Source organism: Pinus tabuliformis, chromosome 2_2 (assembly GCF_031772625.1).
Source record: "Pinus tabuliformis cultivar Carrire ecotype Pingquan chromosome 2_2, CPIR1, whole genome shotgun sequence".
Taxonomy (NCBI): domain Eukaryota; kingdom Viridiplantae; phylum Streptophyta; class Pinopsida; order Pinales; family Pinaceae; genus Pinus; species Pinus tabuliformis.
The window spans coordinates 1,291,892,137-1,291,912,678 of NC_142300.1; the positions used below are offsets into that span (position 1 = coordinate 1,291,892,137).

A 20,542-nucleotide genomic window follows, 5' to 3' on the forward strand; every position below is an offset into this window, starting at 1 on the left:
CCATTTCCTCAACCATGGCCTCTTTCCATAGTTTTCCATCCTCTAAATCTACTGCTTCCTTCACTGTTCTGGGATCATCATCAGTAATAGATAAAGAAAATTTTGAACAGAAAGAAGATGGAATATACCTTTTTGGCTACCTTATTTCTCGAACTGACCTTCTCACACCCAGAGTTTGTGGCTCTTCATCTTCTGATTCCTCCTCTGCTGTAGGGTCTGAATCTTCCTCCTTAAGCTCAAACTCTATCTTCTCAGGTTCCTTTGGTTGGACTTCATGTTTAATAACATATTTCACCTCTCTGAGCACCACATCTCAGTTGTACACAAACTTCCTTGTTACTGGGTTCCAAAGCTTATAACCCTTTAAACCATCCTTATACCCAATAAATACGCACATTTCAAATTTACTATCCAACTTTGTTCTTTTCTCCTTTGGAACATGTACATATGCATCACATCCAAATACGCTCAGATGTGAAAGAGAGGGTTTCTTACCAATCCATACCTCTTGTGGAGTCTTATCCTCCAATGCTGATGAAGGTGATCTGTTGACCAAGTAACATGCAGTCTCCACCACCTCTACCCAGAATTCTTGTCCTAACCCGGCACCACTGAGCTTGCTTCTTGCCCTTTCCATCAATGTCTTGTTCATTCTTTCTGCAACTCCATTTTGCTGAGGTGTATATGGAGTAGTCTTCTGCCGTGATATACCACACTGCTTACAGAATTCTTCAAATTCATTACTACAAAACTCTCCACCGTTATCTAACCTCAACACCTTTATCTTCTTCTCTGCCTGGTTTTCCACTAGAGCCTTAAATTATTTAAACCTGTCAAAGACTTCAGATTTCTTCTTAAGGAAATATATCCATGTGTTCCTTGAGAAGTCATCTATAAATGATACATAGTACACAGAATTACCCAGTGATGGAACCTTCACAGGTCCAATCACGTCATTGTGCACAAGCTCTAATATCTGTTTCGCCCTCTTACCACCAGAGGGGAAACTCACCCGATTCTGCTTCCCATATACACAATTTTCACAGAAATCAAGATCCAGAAAGTTATTAATCATACCTTTACCATGAAGTATTTGAAGGCCCTTCTCTCCAATATGTCCAAGCCTTTGATGCCACAACATGGTCTTCTCTCCAGAGACCACTAGATTGTCTGCTCCACTTTCAGGAAGCATGGAACTGTTGCACCCATCAATAATAGTGCTACCTTGTAGCTTTCACAGAGTTCCAATCTGAACTCCCGGCATCAATATCAGTGCTCCCTGAACCATCTTGCAGGTATCCTTCTCGAACATTGTTTTTACACCTGCATCATCTAGCTTGCTTACAAAAATAAAATTTCTGGCCAATATAGGAATATGCAGAACACCTGGAAGTGTTCTAACCCTTCCACCTTTCAACTTCAACTTTACTTTTCCGCGACCAACAATTCTAGCCTTCCTATCATCCCCTAAGAAGACATCACCACCATCGTATTTCTCATACTCGCAGAACCACTCTCTATGGGGAGTGAAGTGAAAGGATGCACCTAAGTCAATCAACCATGCCTCGTGATCTACATGTGTACTTGAAGAAGCCAAGTACACATCCCCACCTTCATCTGAGGTGGTTTTCGCCTCTGCAAAAGGAGCATCATCAGATCCCTTTCCTTTGTCAGGAGCTTTAGATTTACAGTCCCTTTTGTAGTGCCCTTCCTTTCCGCATTTCTAGCAAACCAACTGTACAGGTTTTCCTGGAGATTTAGATCTCCCTCTAGATTTAGATCTCCCACTCGATGACTTATTTTTGTTTATGTTTTGGGATCATCCTTGTACAAACAAGGCATCACCATTTTGGCTCTCCATATTTTTCCGTCTCATCTCCTTCATCAGCAAGGATGAGACTATTTCATCAAACTGTAAGGCAGTTGTATTGCTACCTATTGCAATAACCAAACTATCCCATTTATGTAGTAGAGAACACAACAAACTGATGCACTTATCTTCATCTGAAATTTTAATATCAACAGATAATAACTGACTTACCACAGTATTAAATGCATTTAGATGCTCTGTCACCGAGTCTCCATCTTTCATCCTCGGGTTATACAGTTTTTTCCGCAGGAACAATTTATTCACCAAAGACTTAGATTGGTACAAAGTCCCTAACTTGTCCCACAAAGCCTTAGTCGTAGCTTCCCTGATACATTAAACAATACTGAATCTGAGACACACAATCTTATTGTGCTCTTTGCCTTCCAATATAACTTTTTCCATTCTTCATTGAGCACTCGCATTGGTTTAGTACCCGGATCTACCGTGATCAATTGATCTTTATCCAGATCCTCCATCTTGAGTTTCCACAACTCATAACTTTGACCATTAAATTTCTCAATATTTATCTTTCCACTGCCATCTTGTTTTCACCACCAGAATCGATCTTGCAGATCTCCCACTAAATAGGGTCTACCACAGGCCCGAGCGAAACCCCTCAGCAACAAAGGTGTCCCCTTGAAGTCAAAACAACTCCGATACCAAATGTAGGTTTTAACCCCGTACAAAAATTACCTGCATATTAATTCTTAAACACAGAAAATAAACAATGCAAGAGCATAACACATAAAACACATATACACAGAGATTTTCCCTTGGATCCCAAAACTGAGACTACTAGCTTGATTTTTCATTATGTTCCTTTCGATGTTACAATACATATTTATACATGCTGATGCATCCAATACCATGGACCGAAAACCATCGCGTCCAAAACCATGGACCAAAAACCATCTAGTCCAAAACCATGTGCAAAAAATCATGCACAAAACCATAGGTAGGTCCACCCAACCTAATATAGGGTCCAAAAACAAAATTTTCTGAGGCGCTGCCCTAGACCCCATAGAGTGGGGTTACCTGCACCCCTTAAACCCCCTGTGACCCCCCCCCTAGCTACGCAATCGACGCAATGGAGGGGGAACTTCGCCCCCCTTCTAGCCCCCCGGTTAACTATGTCAGCTATTTGTTGAAAGAATATAACACAACCCAACACAATATTATCCCAGTTTTGAGCAGACTATTGACATCTTCACTAAGGCATTCACTGAGCAGAAGTTTCAATTTTTGTGAAATAATCTCGAGGTAAAGGACACCACTGCCTAACAATTGTCTTTTCTCTACTTTTGACATTATATTTTGAGGGGGGGTTTTCTTCCCACTGGGTTTCCCTCTTTCCTCTTTTTCATAGATTGTAATAAAGATGATGATAATCTAATCCAAAAAATTCACCTATGATATTTTAGTATATGATGGCAACTTGGAGGAAATACCTTTTACAAATATGATTCTCAAAATTGATAGTCAATATAGGCTCATTTGGAACTACACCAACAGATAAAATGTTAAATGGATTATGGAAAGCTTATTATGAGTTTGAAAACATTTATAAATTAGAAAATGTTTGGCTATGGGATAAGAAGAAACTTGCTTTGGAGACTCTTATTACTGCCATTATCTTATATGGATGTGAAGTTTGGGGATTTAGTGTTTCTAAAGAATCTTACAAAAAGATAGATATCGAAAACAATCTCACAACTGATAATATCAATATTAATGGAAATACAATCTAACATATCATCATCAAATAAGCAAGCATTTCTCCCTTTGAGGGCATGGCTATGATTAGGTAGTTAATGTGCAAGAACAAGACAAAACGCATAAACGTAATGAGGATCGCAAAAAATTACTTGAAAGTCTATTCAAAATGAACTATGGATGAAGATGATATAAAGATGTCAGTTTTAATATCAAAAACATTATTACATTTAAATTTATGGACAATCCTAAATGAAAAAAAAAAAAGAATTAAGAGATAATTTTAAGGACAATCCTAAATGCAAAAGAGAAAATGTGATAAAGAAAATCAAAATATTACAAGCATTTTGTCAAGCCTAATCTAAAAAATCAAACTATTTCAAGGTTTTTATAAAGAAGGAAGAAACTTTCATAAGAAGCATAATAAAAGATGCCATTGGATAATTCCTCGAATATTTGGGGTAAAAGACACTATTATCTCTATGACTCTAAAAGAGTTAAAATGAAAAACACTTTTTAAGTATCATATGTATACCTAAATTAAATTACAATTTCAAAATATTTGAGAGGATACATATCTTTCTAAGCCATGGAAATATTTTGGTAATATAAAAACAAAAATTTTAAGAAATTTAAATAATTTCCTTTTCTTTTTAAAATTAGGGAAAAAAATTTTAATTTCACTATCATTATTTTAAAATACCACTAAATAAAAAACATATTTGAAAATTTTAAATATCATTAAATAAAATATTTTTAAAATTTAAATATTAATGAATTAAAAAATCAAAAAAAAATATATATATATATATATATATAATATATAATATATTTAATTATTTTTAAGATCATGGGAGGTGAAATTGGTGTTTTAATTTATGATTTTTAAATATATTAAAATTAACATAACCATTGCATGGATAAGAAGACAGAGGACAACCATCCACAGTATATGAATTTTAAAGTTCTCTTTTCTTTTTAAAATTGGGGAAATTGGTGTTTTAATTTATGAATTTTAAATATATTAAAATTAGCACAACCATTGCAAGGATAAAAAGACATAGGACAACCATCCACAATATATAAAAGAATCAACTATATTTATAATAATCATATAATGTTTGTCCCCAAATAAATACAAGTTTGCAGTACATGAAGAAGAGAGGAGCCTCTTCGTAATTCAGTCGCCTGTCAAATCTTTGGCAGATCTGTTGGTACAGAACCCAGAATTCCAACATTTTTGGCAGATTTGAGACAGGTAAAAGTTGTGTGTTAGCCTCACTCTCTTAAAATCAATTATAAATCCAATAAAATAATTAATTAAATTAAATCATGAGAGTTAGTTTCTCAAACTAAGGAGTCTAGTTTTGGATGAGAGATTCTCTCCAACTAGCTCTCCTAAATTAGTGTGTAAGTTGAGAAATTGTTTCAACTAAGTGAGTTTAAGATAGACACAGTATCTTAAGACCACTTTCTCATGTATTTAAATGTATTATTAAATTATTTGAATAAGAGAGAATTACATGAACATGAGAGACCACATGATAGCTCTCTGCCTTTTTCACCAATTTATTGTTTGTGAGTTAATTTGTTGTACATATGGTTTTATTGCTGTGTGATTTTCTTCATGTGGTATCAGAGCTACATGAGACTTATGTGAGGCTGCATACTTATATTGACTACCTGAGAGCTACATGAGGCTGCGTACTTGTATTGGCATGAGAACCGCGTGAGATTGCTAGGGAGGAGGATGCATTCAAAGCCTTCTATGGGAGCCTGCAGTTGTGGAGGTTTTGGCTACCATGGTTGAGGTGACATTTAAAGAGGAGCCCCCTTTGGATGGTAAAAGAGAACAGAAAAGTTATATCCGAGTTGTTAATTGCTGATAATCTAATGGAGAATTGTAATTTTGTTTCTTCTGATTTACTTCCCAAGGATCTCAACACCACAAGTATTCTCAATTAGAACTTCTTAGTTCTGCAGCTTAATTTCTTTTTCCCTTTTCTTCCAAAAATTGTTGCCTATATGAAACAATCGTTCTTACTAGTTGTTTCAACATTAGGGAAGTTGTTAGTTGCCCAAGGTATTTTTATTGAAAGCAAAAGGCAACCTTATGTAATAACTACCGAGAGACTCCGTGTGGCAATCAGTATTTTAACAATAGTGTTGTTCAGTGAGTAAGTGAGTAAGTAGGGTTGATGTAGAGTAGTCGCAAAGATGTGGTTTAATGGTTAGATGGGGTGTATACTTGAAAACCGCTCCAAATAAGATTTCTTCGGCTGAAAAAATAAGATTTCTAAAAGTTAATGCAAAAGTATTTAGTAATTCTTCTCGACTTCAGGGGTTATAAATTTGGTATTTTACAAACCAAAGTGGCTCAAAGCTGCCAATATGGGCCAAAAATTGTTGCTTAACATAAGAGGAACTCAAGCCAGAAATTACAAGTATGTGAAAATTAAGGGTTTTGATGTAGAATGAAAGAAAAATGAAATCTACCACTAGCTATGATTCAGTGGCTTCCTCTTGCTCATTGCCTAATTGGTATCGGGACGTGTACAGACGCAAATCTATGATTGTGTCTAATGGTTTTTGCAAGAAGATAGACTCTCAAATGTAAATGCAGAGCTCTTGTTGTATAGTTGTTTCGGTAAAGGGATGCGTTCAATGCCTTTGATCATTTTATGGCAGAATAATAAATGAAATGATGAAGCAGATATGCAAAAGATTATAGAGAACAAAGCTACCAAGATGCAGAGAATTATAAGTGATGAATGCAGCAATAGAAATCATCGTTTCAACAACAAGAAGTTCAAGAAGTTGGGCTCCACGCTACCAGTCTCACACTTGTAGATCATTCGCTCATCAAGAACCTCTACCACCACTTTGATGTTAGCTCCTTTCCAGCACTTCCAAGTTAAGATTCAAAAAATTGTCCATGTAGACTCCTTTCTCATTGGCATGTGGTGAAAAGCATCCACGCAAACAAGTGAATGCGTTAATATTTTTTTGGTGTTGTACATATGTAATTCCTTCCCTTCTTTTTAAGGTGTCTTTTTGAATTTTCTGTTGACCTTTCAAAAAGGAGATTAGTTCACTTTTAAAGTGAATCCATTCACTTTTTAATTCACCTTATAAAGAATTTCATAAAATTCTTTTAATGGGAGTTTTAAAAGAGATTAAAGTTAATGGACAGATAAGGTGGATCATAAAGTTATATATATATCTTTGTAATATAAAAATAAAGAGTACATGTTTTAATATTTTGGAGTGATAACTCTTTTTTTCGGAGGGAGAAGTGATTTTTGTATATTTTGGAGAGATAAGGAGTATTTCTAATTCTTTATGTAGTGGAGTGATAATGTGAAATTATTTTGTATTTTGAGCAATAAGTGTTTTGTATTCGGAGTGATAAGCAATTTTTTGTTTGAGAGAAAATCATTGTTGTAATCCAAAGTAATATTTTACATTGAGAGTGATTAAGTCGGTGAAGGCAGTTTTTGAAGACAATTTGACGCCAAGGAGTTCACAATCTGTGCTTGAGATGCCTCACTGAAGACATTGTCATGATGATGTATGTTGAAGGTTAAGAAAAACATCTCTTTTTGTGGTGATCCTGTCCTAAATCCACCCAAAATTGAATAAGGGGATCATAGATACACTCTACATTGCAAATGTGCTTGCATGATTTGAGTCGAATTTGTAAAACACTCTCTTTATTATGCTTAAATAAAACAACTACATGCACATAAGAAAGTTTACATATACAAGTCATCGATCAAGCTCCTGAAATCAAAGCTCCCATGATCAATTAAGTTCATAAGCACAAAGTGTCACATCATTGACTTGATAAGAGCTACTACAACATTTCACATTATGTAACCAAAGTAATCAAGTTAAGGACGCTATAAAATCAAGCATCTCCAATCAAGACATTTCTGCATCAACATCCAATCAAGTTGTCATCTACATCAACAATTTTTTTTTTGCAGCTATTCAACAACAATTTTTTGGCAATTGCACTTGCACCATTTCTTTTAATAAGCTCAATACAAAACTATAACTTGCAAATCATAATTTGTAGGTTGAATTGTAATCAAAGTCAAATTCAAGTGAATTGTAAGGGTGCATTCTCGGTTGTAACCGACACCCTATTTTGACTTGTTAAGGTGAATACATAAAGTCAAGTAAGTCTTCAACTGAGTCATCAAGATTGAACTTGTCATTTGTATCTTTGGTGCATTTTCGACAGTGTTCAACACCCTTTCCTTTTTTACAAGTCATCACATTCAATGAGTAGATTCAAGAAATCACAAGTGTCAGTAATCACTCACGCATGTTCCAGTGAGCATCAAATCAAGCCAATGTTTAAAGCAATCATCATTCAAACAATCAAAGCAAGAAAGTGTGAAAGAAAGCAAGTGTGAAAGCAAGCGAGCGTGTCAAAATCAAGTGTGAAAGTTCACAGCACGACATCTACAACAAACGAGCCAGTGTGAAGTTGATTGAAGCATTCACAAAGTGTCAGTGAAGCATTGAAGCAAAGCGATTGTCATCAAGCGAGCGCGAAATCAAAAGTTCAAGAAAACAAGTTATAAAACTCTAGCAAGTGTTTAAAGAATCAGCAATCAACAACAGTACAAGCGAGCCTGAATTCAAAGTGAGCAAGCTAACATGGCGACACACATTCAATTGTCCCAAATTCTTAACAATTTGATTTTATCATCAGCTAGCGACATGGTGAACATCAGCAAAGCAACTCTTGTTGACATTCAAGAGCATATTCAACATGCACATGAAACAATTGAGTTCCTTCAACTGGAATCGCAACTTCAAAGAAATGAGTTGTGAGAGAAGCGTGTTGCTTCCAAGTCTTTGACCAATCCTGAGACAGTTGATCATTCGACCTCATTCATCCACCCAGCTTCAAGTGTTGAAGTTGTTCCAGTTCAACTTTCTTCCAAACCCATCATCAAGCCATGAGAAGAAATTCAAAGTAATCGAAATCGACGCGGCTTAGGATATGTCGAAGATGATGACAACTTACATTTCCCTGATTATTCAAAGCCCATTCAGTTCGTCAGTGTGGATTAGTTGAACATCTCACCTCAGCAAGTTCTCCACAAGTTGCAAATAGACATCAATGCACACAAACTGAAAGTGCAGACAAATAGAAATGCATGCAAACTCAAGTTGTAGTCAAACCAAAATGTTATAATTTTCAAAGAACCAATCATCTGGAAGATCAGTGTTTTGATCTCCATCCTTGTCACCATTGTGGAAAGTCAAATCATTCATCAAGGAAATGTTGCAAACAAGACCAATCTGCCATATATTGAAGATAACTTATTCATGGATTGTCCCCAGGAATGGTCATCCACAGCCAGAAGATTGTACAAGTTTTACAATCGGATTCACTCACACATATTGCAGCCAATAGTCAAATGAAGATGGTACTCTCATGTAGTTGAATGGGGGAATACAACAATGAAACTCTCCTACACATGAAGGGGGGGGGGGAGTTCAGAATTCAGATATAATTTGAAGCAGATTATCTCTCTTTTCAGCTAACAAAGGAGGGGAATGTCAATGAAATTGACAAGTGGTTGTCAGACTGAAAGTCTCAACAACATCAGCAAAGTAGCCAGTAGGCATCTTCATCGTTAGAGCCTAGATCAACCTCAGGCTGAAGGGAGGCAATCTTAGGATAACCACAAACCAAGCTTAACCTGGTAGCTAGCCCTACCAGGTCGCGAAAGGGCTCACTCCTTGTCAATCTCACTTGAGATGACTGCATTAAATATGGATTTTAGGCTAGGTATAGTAGCTATAGGGTTTTTGGTTGATTTTGAAGGTTTTTTTGTTGGATCAAATGGAGCAAGCAGCTTTGGGTCCAAGAAATCAAGTCAAAATTGTAGGGTGTTCTGTGGGGTGAGGTAGGTAGGTGTTTTGGCACTTGGAATTGAGTGAGATGGTAGATCTAAGATTGCTAAGAAGTTGAGGAGGGAATGCAAGGATCATGATTCCTCTTTAGGTAGCTGAAAACATAAAAAACTAAATGTATTCCCAAGGGAGAGCACTGTTACCAATGTATTCTACCTATCTATCTTGATTTCATTTAGTTAAGAAGAATGAAATAGATTTTGGCACATATAACACATGAGAAATACTAATAACAGAAGGAGAAACAATGCAAAAACACATTACCACAAGAATCCCACAAAAATAACTGCAAATCCTAGTTTATTTCCTTGCCAAACTGTTGTAGAGATGTACAATGTAGCTCAAAGCATCCACAAGAGTCCAACCTTTACCAATGAGGAAGAAAATACATAATATAGACATGAAAACCATATATTCTAGCCATCAGGGTTCGAATCCAAGAGATAAGGGACTATTTCAACCATATCTAAACTAGGAATAAGGATATAAGCAGTGGAATAGCTTGCCTCTAAAACCATGGAAACTGATTCATTCACCCCCAAACCACCTCAAAATGATGAATCTACCCTTTAAGGACATTTTACAATTACATTTACATAGCATAGCATCATTTACAATCCTAAATTCATCCAAGATGAGAGAAAAAGTTAACATGTAGAAAAACTAGGCGAAATTTGGATTTTTGAGCAAACTAGTTCTAGGCGTAGCGCCACCTGCTAGGTGCGTAGTGCCACCTGCCAGGTGCGTAGCACCACTTCTCAGTTGATTTTGGAGGCCTTACCCTTAGCCAAATTGGGCCCAAGATAGCTCATTGGAAAGGTATTCATGTCTATTATCTGGAACATCTTTAATTTTTGCATTTGGAGGTTATCCCCCCCCCCCCCAAAAGTGGGATCTCCCAAGGCTGCTTCCTGTGTGTCCAAAAAGAGGCAGAGAGGTTATTTTTTGATGGTTTTTTGACCTTTAGGTGACCAATTTTGCTCCAAAATTGCTGAAACTTTTAGGGATTGATGTTCTCATCATGCTGAATCCAAATATGCAAACCATTTTTCCAAAAATTTCTCCAGTCAAAACCGTAGCACCGGTGGTGCTACACACCTAATGCAATTTTCTGTGTTGGAAACTTTCAAAATTTGAAAATGACAAAAACTCACCAAACATTTCCCAAATTTGGCACAAGGCACTCTCATTAATTACTTTGATGGGATAGTGAGGCCTCATCCAATATTTTTTGCTTGTATTGCTCCTTTTTTCTCCTCAAGGCCTTCCTCAACCTTGCCTTAAGCTTCCTCATCCTTATATTGCATATTTTGTTCTGGGTCATATAGTGATAGGCCATGTGTCAAAGCATTTTCTTATCTCTATTCACCTTCTCAAGCAGCTTTTCAAGTTGTATGTTGACCCTTTCACGCCAAGTTTCCCAGTCATTCTCAATCTCTTGCTCAATGGAGGTCATCTTGACATTTTCCTTCTTTTCCTTTTGTGGTTCCCCTTGATCCTTTGCAACTCCATGATGACTTTCTTGTCATTCAATTGTTTGTTTTCTTGCTCTAGATAATTGATGACCCATTTAGCCCTCCCTAAATTGACTGAAAAATCTCGTATCTCAGTCTCTTGTTCCTTAATGATCATGTCTTTGGTAACCTTTGTACCTTGAGTTTCCAAATCAATGACATCAACTCCTTGTGTCTCCTCATGATCAACAAGGTCAAAATCTCTCTCTTGCCCATCACTAGGATCCTTCTCATGCATCTTTTTCTTGCCTTTACCTTTGCCCTTGTGTTGTTGCCCAACCTGTACCTCTTTAGCTGAAGATGAAGGAAAAGCCCCTTCCACTCCTTGTGGAGATAGCATTTGCCTATGGCCTGAATATGAAGGCAAGACCCCTTCCACTCCTTGTGGAGATAATACTCGCCTGGCAGCTGCAAAATGTTTCCTAGTTCCTCTCTCATATGTCACAAATACTAGCACTCCAACAGTTTCAGTCTCTTGGACCTTTTCCTGTCCTGAAGGTCCACCTTCTTCATCTGGCACTGATGAAAAGACTTGAGGGCCTTTGAACATTTCATGAGAAATGAAGGTCTCCCATGGTATGATAAGTAGGTTCAACTGATGTACGACAATGATTTTAATCACAGAGAAGTGGTAGATGCTAGTTAACTGCTGGGGGTATGATTTATTCCTTATAATGAGTGCCATCTTCTCAATGTTTCTGAAGATGAAGTAGCAGATATTCATCATTCTCACCCTAGTGAAATGCATCAACAATCTAATGTGGTAGGCATACAGTCTGGAGAACCTACCTTCACAAGTAAAGTACTTGATGATGATCTTCATCAATGGAGCAAACCTGTCCTCCAAGAATTTAAAGGGGAATACTCAGTTGAGTTTGTTATGATATTTATCCTTAATGTAAGGCTCATTGTACTCCCTGTCAATGTACTGACATTTGTTCCACTTTTCACCCACATTTGGAATACCTGTAGCCTCTTAAATGATAGCTGGTGACAAAGTGAATGTAACCCCAACAAGGTTTACCTCATTGTTGTCCAAGTGTGTCACAAACAACCTTGCTAATTCATGGTGAAATTTTACCCTTTCCACCATTTCACCAAAACTAAAACACGAATGATGTCTGAAACAAGAAAGGGAAAATGGGCGGGCTTGTAGCTCCCTCAAATTGGTGGGCTCCTCTCTGATATGTTTTCCTCCCTTATTAGTCCTTCTGCCCTGAGTGTCTCTCTCCCTGGAACTATCACAATTGTTTCTTCCTCCATTTCATACTCACTATCCCTCTCCATTGTTGTACAACTGTTTATATTTATGGTAAATGAAGAGTGGTGGATTGGTGAATAAAGGTATGATGAGTATGAAGAGATTTAAATAAGAAAAAAAGTGAGGGTAAACAAGAATGGGAAAGGGATGTAGGGAGTGAGTGGGGTTAATGAATAGTGTAGGGTTTAGGAGTATTGTAAGGTTTGGGATGTATGGGTATAAGGTTTGGGATGTAGGGAAAAGTTTTAGTGAGGGAATTATGTATGGGAGGATGAGTTTTAGGGAAATAGTAAAAGATAATATGGGACAACAATAATGATTGTATTTTTACAATATATGAGATAATTTAGTGACAATTAGGGTTTGATGTTTTGGAGGGACAACACAACTCAAAACCAATGCAACAATTCCTTTTAGCAAGAGTAGTGATGTTACTTACTTGCAATGGAGGAATTACAGCTCCTGTGCGTAGCGCCAATTCAAAATAACACAGTGGAGAGAACCCAGGTGCGTAGTACCACTCCTATGCGTAGCGCCGAGCTTAGGTGCGTAGTGCTAGGAAATTTTCATCAAGCAGTGTTCAGGAAAATCAACCTTCAAGTTGTGAATATGCATGTGAAATCTAACCAGATGTAAAGCAGCATCATTCCTAACATCATCTTTAAACATAGGTAAATTCCTTTGCCAATCTACCTTAGGAATTTTATTTGGGAAACCTGGAGTGTGATCTCGGCTCATGGGAGCATACCTTCAATCCAGCAAATCGATTTTGATGACAATGAATTCACCAAGAAATTATTTAGGCTACTAATTCTTGAAGAGTAGAGTTGCCAAAAAAATTCTAAACCTTGGGATTCTTCGACACTGGAGTCGCCAAGTGAATGATTTCAGCCTTCCGGTGTCTGATCGTTGTCCACCATCAATAATCAAATCTGTAACCTAAATGATTTTTTCTAGAGAAGACATGTCACCTCTTCCCCAGTATGGTCACCACTATGTTAGAGCCTAGATCGACCTCAGGCTGAAGGGATGCAATCTTAGGATAACCACAAACCAAGCTTAACCTGGTAGCTAGCCCTACTAGGTCAGGAGAGGGCTCTCTCCTTGTCAATCTCAATTGAGATGACTGAATTAAATATGGATTTTAGGCTAGGTATAGCAGCTCTATGGTTTTTGGTTGATTTTGAAGGTTTTATTTCTGGATCAAATGGAGCAGGCAACTTTGGGTCCAGGAAATCAAGTCAGAATTGCAGGGTGTTCTGTGTGGCAAGGTAGGTAGGTGTTTTGGCACTTGGAATTGAGCGGGATGATAGATATAAGACTAGTGAGAAGCTGAGGAGGGCATGCAAGGATCTTGAGTCCTCTTCAGATAGCTGAAAACATAAAAAACTAAATGTATTCCCAAGGCAGAGCACTATTACCAATGTATTCTACCTATCTATCTTGATTTCATTTAGTTAAGAAGAATGAAATAGATTTTGGCACATATAACACATGATAAAAACTAATGACAGAAGGAGAAACAATGAAAAAACACATTACCACAAGAATCCCACAAAAATAGCTACAAATCCTGGTTTATTTCCTTGCCAAACTGTTGTAGAGATGTACAATGTAGCTCAAAGCATCCACAAGAGTCAAACCTTTACTAATGAGGAAGAAAATACATCATATAGACATGAAAACCACCTATGCTAGCCATCAGGGGTTGAATCCAAGAGATAATGTACTGTTTCAACCATATCTAAACTAGGAACAGGAATATAGGCAATGGAACAGTTTGCCTCTAAAACCATGGAAATTGATTCATTCACTGGCAAACCACCTCAAAATGATGAATCTACCCTTTAAGGTCGTTTTACAATTACATTTACATAGCATAGCATCATTTACAATCATAAATTCATCCAAGATGAGAGAAAAAGTCAACTTGTAGAAAGCTAGGCGAAATTTGGATTTTTGAGCAAACTGGTTCTATGCGTAGCGCCACCTACCACGTGCGTAGCGCCACTTCTCAGTTGATTTTGGAGGCCTTCCCCTTAGCCAAATTGAGCCCAAGATAGCGCATTGGAAAGTTATTCCTATCTAGTTTCTGGAACATCTTGAATTTGTGTATTTGGAGGTCATTTGCCCCCTCAAAAGTGGAATCTCCAAAGGTTGCTTCCTGTGTGTCCAAAAAGAGGTAGAGAGGTTGTTTTTCATTGGTTTTTGACCTTTAGGTGACCAAATTTTTCTCCAAAATTGCTGAAAATTTCAGGGATTGATGTTCTCATCATGTTGAATCCAAATATGCAAACCGTTTCTCCAAAAAGTGCTCCAGTCCAAAGCGTAGAACCGGTGGCGCTACACACCTAATCTAATTTTTTGTGTTGGAAAATTTCAAAATTTCAAAATGACAAAAACTCACCAAAACTTGCCCAGATTTGGCACAAGGCACTCTCATTAATTTATTTGATGGACTAGTGAGGCCTCAGCCAAGATTTTTAGCTTTTCTTGCTCCTTTTTGCTCCTCAAGACCCTCCTCAACCTTGCCTTAAGCTTCCTCATCCTTATATTTCATATTTTGTTCCTGGTCATATAGTGATAGGCCATGTGACTAAGCATCTTCTTGTCTCTATTTGCCTTCTCAAGCAGCTTTTCAAGGTGTATGTTGACCCTTTCAAGCCAAGTTTCCCAGTCATTCTCAATCTCTTGATCAATGGAGGTCATCCTGACCTTTGCCTTCTTTTCCTTTTTCCAGTTCTCCTCGATCATTTGCAACTCCATGAGGACTTGCTTGTCGGTCAATTTTTTGTTTTCTTGCTCTAGATAATTGATGACCCATTTAGCCCTCTCTAAATTGACTGAAAAGTCTCGTATCTCATACTCTTATTCCTTAATGATCATGTCTTTGGTAGTCTCTGTACCTTGAGTTTCCTAATCAATGACATCAACTCCTTGTGTCTCCCCATGATCAACAAGGTCAAAATCTCTCTCTTGCCCATCCTTAAGATCATTCTCATGCATCTTTTTCTTACCTTTACCATTGCCCTTGTGTTGCTGCCCAACATGTACCTATTTAGTTGAAGATGAAGGCAAATCCCCTTCCACTCCTTGTGGAGATAGCATTTGCCTGCGGCCTGAAGATGAAGGCGAGACCCCTTCCACTCCTTGTGGAGATAATACTCGCCTGGCAGCTGCAAAAAATTTCCTAGTGCCTCTCTCATATGTCACAAATACTAGCACTCCAACAGTTTTAGTCTCTTGGACCTTTTCCTGTCTTGAAGGTCCACCTTCTTCATGTGGCACTGATGAAAAGACTTGAGGGCCTTTGAACATTTCATGAGAAATGAAGGTCTCCCATGGTATGTTAAGTAGGTTTAGCTGATGTCAGACAATGATTTTAATCACAGAGAAGTGGTAGATGTTGGTTAGCTACTGGGGATATGATTTCTTCCTTACAATGAGTACCATCTTCTCAATGTTTCTAAATATGAAGTAGGGGATATTCATCATTCTCACTGTAGCGAAATGCATCAGCAATCTAATGTGGTAGGCATATAATCTGGAGAACCTACCTTCACAAGTAAAGTACTTGATGATGATCTTCATCAATGGAGCAAACCTGTCCTCCAAGAATTTAAAGGGGAATACTCTGTTGAGTTTGTTATGATATTTAGCCTTAATGTAAGGTTCATAGTACTCCCTGTCAATGTACTGACCTTTGTTCCACTTTTCACCCACATTTGGAATACCTGTAGCTTCTAAAATGACAGCTGGTGACAAAGTGAATGTAACCCCAACAAGGTTGACCTCATTGTTGTCCAAGTGTGTCACAAACAACCTTTCTAATTCATGATGAAATTTTACCCTTTACACCATTTCCCCAAAACTGAAAAATGACTGATGTCTAAAACAAGAAAGGGAAAATGGGCAGGCTTGCAGCTCCCTCAAACTAGTGGGCTCCTCTCTGATATGTTTTCCTCCCTTATGAGGCCTTCTGCCCTGAGTGTCTCTCTCCCTGGAACTGTCACTATGTGTTTCTTCCTCCATTTCATACTCACTGTCCCTCTCCATTGTTGTACAACTGTTTGTCTTTATGGTAAATGAAGAGTGGTGGATTGGTGAATGAAGGTATGATGAGTATGAAGAGATTTAAATAAGAAAACAAGTGAGGGTAAACTAGAATGGGAAAGGGATGTAGGGAGTGAGTGGGGTTAATGAATAGTGTAGGGTTTAGGAGTATTGTAGGGTTTGGGATGTATGGGTATAGGGTTTGGGATGTAGGGAAAAGTTTTAGGGAGGGAATTATGTATGGGAGGATGAGTTTTAGGGAAACAGTAAAAGATAATATGGGACAACAGTAATGACTGTATTTTTACAATATATGAGATAGTTTAGTGACAATTAGGGTTTGATGTTTTGGAGGGACAACACAACTCAAAACCAATGCAACAATTCTTTTTAGCAAGAGTAGTGATGTTACTTACTTGCAATGGAGGAATTTGGGAGTTTTGAGGCGATTTGATGAATTTTGCAACTGTTTGTAGCCCAACTGCCAAGTGTGTAACAACTTTCCCAGGTGCGTAGCGTAGCTCATGTGTGTAGCGCCTGTTCAAAATAACACAGTGGAGAAAACCCATGTGTGTAGCGCTGCTCCTGTGCATAGCGCCAGGCTTAGGTGCGTAGCACCGGGTTTAGGTGCGTAGCGCCATGCAATTTCCTCCAAAACACAACAATTTTCCTCCCTTTGCTCAATAACACCTTAAAATCGCGTTTTTGTTGATGAAACTCAATTCAAACAATGAAATAACTTGAGAGAGAAATGACCTTTATATGGCTTGGGCACTTTTGATTTTTCGTTTTTCAAAACCCACTTTATAATGTCTCTTGTCTTTTTCAAATACTTTGTTGTTTGGATACTTGGCTTTTTGTTGGAAATAGGTAAATTGATGCTAGATGATATTTTGTTTTTGCAGTGGCATGTATTTGGAAATATCAGCAGGTGACCAGGAGTAGCATGATACCATTAATTACATATGAGAAATGATAAAATTACATGAAATTTACAAATAAAAACCAAGGCTTTGCTTTCACCTCAAACTGGTTTTGAGGTGAAAAACTTATTAAATTTACAAATTATGAAATTAAAATTTTCCTGATGATTATTGTCTTCCTCATGTGTTTTCTAACCATTATTAATCAATGGTTACTGAAAATTCGACATGGTGAAACCCTAATACCTAATGAGACTATATCCTAAGACCGAAGACCTATTAAATGAAATAAACTAAGAATGAACCTGAACCTGAAAAATTTACTAAAACACACATGAAAAGAAGTCAACAGATATGTGTCATGAGGGAAAAAATTGGAATGTATCTTACCATCAGCTGATCCATGACCTAATGGAATGCAACTCATTGAGAATGGGACTCCTAATATGAATGCAAAAGAGTGAATTTTGATCACTGATGGTAGTGTGAAGGAACTGACACTAACAAGCCAGTGGGTATTTTCATCAGCCAGTGGGCATTTTTCATCAGCAATGAGCATCAGCAAATTTGCTAGTGGGTGATCAACAACAAAAGCAGCAGTGAGAAAAATTGAGTTGTTTTTTGACATCTTCAACCAGTGGGTGATCATCATCAGCAAATATGCCAGTGGGCGTTCATCAAATTGTGTTAGTGGACACCAAATGTTGTTTTCAAGCAAAGGACAGTTGGATCCTTTTGTAGCTTGGCACGTATGGAGTTGTTAAGTGACATTCAGAGATGAATCAGACATGCAACTGACTCATGTTCTCTTTAGATTTGAGTTCTTTTTCAGCATCCAGATTTGGCAGTTTTTTCAGGCAAATGATTTTTGAGGAGCAACTTGAGAACTTGGAAGACGGTTCCTTGTTCTTTTTGGATTTATCATTGAGGGGGGGAATGTTAGCCTCACTCTCTTAAAAACAATTATAAATCCAAATAAGGAGTCCTAATATGAATGCAAAAGAATGAATTTTGATCACTAATGGTAGTGTGAAGGCACTGACACTAACAAGCCAGTGGGTATTTTCATCAGCCAGTGGGCATTTTTCATCAGTAGTGAGCATCAGCAAATTTTCCGGTGGGTGATCAACAACAAAAGAAGCAGTGAGCAACATTGAGTTGTTTTTCGACATCTTCAGCCAGTGGGTGATCATCATCAATGAATATGCCAAAGGACAGTTGGATCCTTTTGCAGCTTGGCATGTGATGGAGTTGTCAAGCGACATTCAGAGATGAATCAAACATGCAGCTGATTCATGTTCTCTTCAAATTTGAGTTTTTTTTCAGCATCCAGATTTGGCAGTTTTTTTAGGCAAATGATTTTTGAGGAGCAACTTGAGAACTTAGAAGACGGTTCCTTGTTCTTTTTGGATTTATCATTGAGGGGGGGAATGTTAGCCTCACTCTCTTAAAAACAATTATAAATCCAAATAAAATAATTAATTAAATTAAATCATGAGAGTTAGTTTCTCAAACTAAGAAGTCTAGTTTTGGATGAGAGATTCTCTCCAACTAGCTCTCCTAAATTAGTGTGTAAGTTGAGAAATTGTCTCAACTAAGTGAGTCTAAGATAGACGCACTATCTTAAGACCACTTGCTCATGCATTTAAATGTATTAAATTATTTGAATAAGAGAGAATTACATGAGCATGAGAGACCACATGATGGCTCTCTTCCTTTTCCACCAGTTTATTGTTTGTGAGTTAATTTGTTGTACATATGGTTTTATCACTATGTGATTTTCAAAATTGTGTTGGCATAGAACCCAGAAATCCAACATACGAAGAGGAGGAATGTGTATGTTTGTAAAGTATTGATCCATATTGTGGAAGAAAGAAAAGATTCAGATTCAGATTAAATGTGCAGCTCAGTAATTCTCATGTAGCTCCACATTCCACTGCAACATATCCTAAAGCTTTTGCCAGAACTCCTCAACTATCTCCAACTTTGGCTTCTTGCATTTGCTTGGGTTCAATCTTAGTTGCGCAAGCCCCCTTAATACTTGTGGATCTTCTTCGTTTTCCAAATTCATCTCCAGCAGCTCCTCTGGATCTTTTTCGTTTTCCAAATTTAGCTCCAGCAGCTCCTCTGGATCTTCGTCTTCCAAATTTATCTCCAACAGCTCCTCCTCCTCCTCCTGTGCTCCGCTAATTTGTTTCTCCTCCTCCAATAACAATTATGCATCAGTCTTCATTTCTATTTCTGACTCTCGACGCATGAGGTCACCACAGAAAGGGAGTACTCTGCCTTTGCCTCTGCCTCTGCCTCTGCCTCTAGAGTTTCTTCTGTTTTTAGCTCTAGCTTTAGCTTTCATGGTGGAATTGGCCTTCAATCCCACGGCAGCCATGTCTGTCTCAAAGAGTAGGGAATGCGGCTTGGGCATGGGCACAAGAAAATAGAGATGCCCCAACTCCAGTTCTTCATTTGCCGTGAGAGGATTAATCCTCTGCCTGATCTGCAAGCCATTGGCATGGCATACAAAGTGTTGAGGATTTTCCAGCATTAGCTTTGTCACCTTTATCCCGCGGCCGTCGCCTTTAGGAAGGTCTTGAACGCTGCCATTCCAATGGATGACTTTCACAGTGCTGGAAGGTATAATCTTGGAAGTGCAAGAAATGTAACTGCCCATCCCCAAGGATTGTTCTGTGCTCTACTTAATCTATCTATAGCTATTGTAAGTGTATGGATTTTACTTCTGTCTTTGCTTTGATTGCGTCGATATGAACAATCAGTTGTATTACAATCAACAATCAATCTTCGCTCGACTATTTAATCTTTTTTTCGACTATCAAAATAACACAAATTAGATTTTAACACTTAACTAACTTAAATTCCTCCTCACTCACAGTCAGTCCAGTCAGTTAACTTAATTAAATTACTCTCTAAATTTAGAGCTCTACCTGCTCAAATAATTAGCTATTTTTAACACGGAAAGATCCTAACTCCACTTTCCACTCCATGTGATTATTATAATATAATGAGAAGGGGAGGGGGAGATGGAGTTAGTCGAAGAAGAATTGTAAATGAAATGAATTGAATGGTTTAGCACCTCTAATAGCTTGGCTGGACTCACTCCACTCCACTCCACTGGCTGAACAAATCTCAATCTCATTGATTGAGTGAGGGATGTTTGATGTTGAGAAACATGCATTCTTTATCTTTTCATAATTTATTGTTAATTTATAATTTAAAAATATATTTAATGTATTTTGTTCATAATTTGTAATGA

At 37.6% G+C, this 20,542-nt stretch overlaps 1 pseudogene; it reads right to left on the reverse strand.

Moving 5' to 3' along the window:
• The window catches only part of LOC149198218 (dolichyl-diphosphooligosaccharide--protein glycosyltransferase subunit STT3B pseudogene), a 32,990-nt pseudogene extending 13,048 nt beyond the window's left edge, over positions 1 to 19,942 (reverse strand).
• Between the last annotated feature and the right edge of the window lie 600 nt (positions 19,943 to 20,542).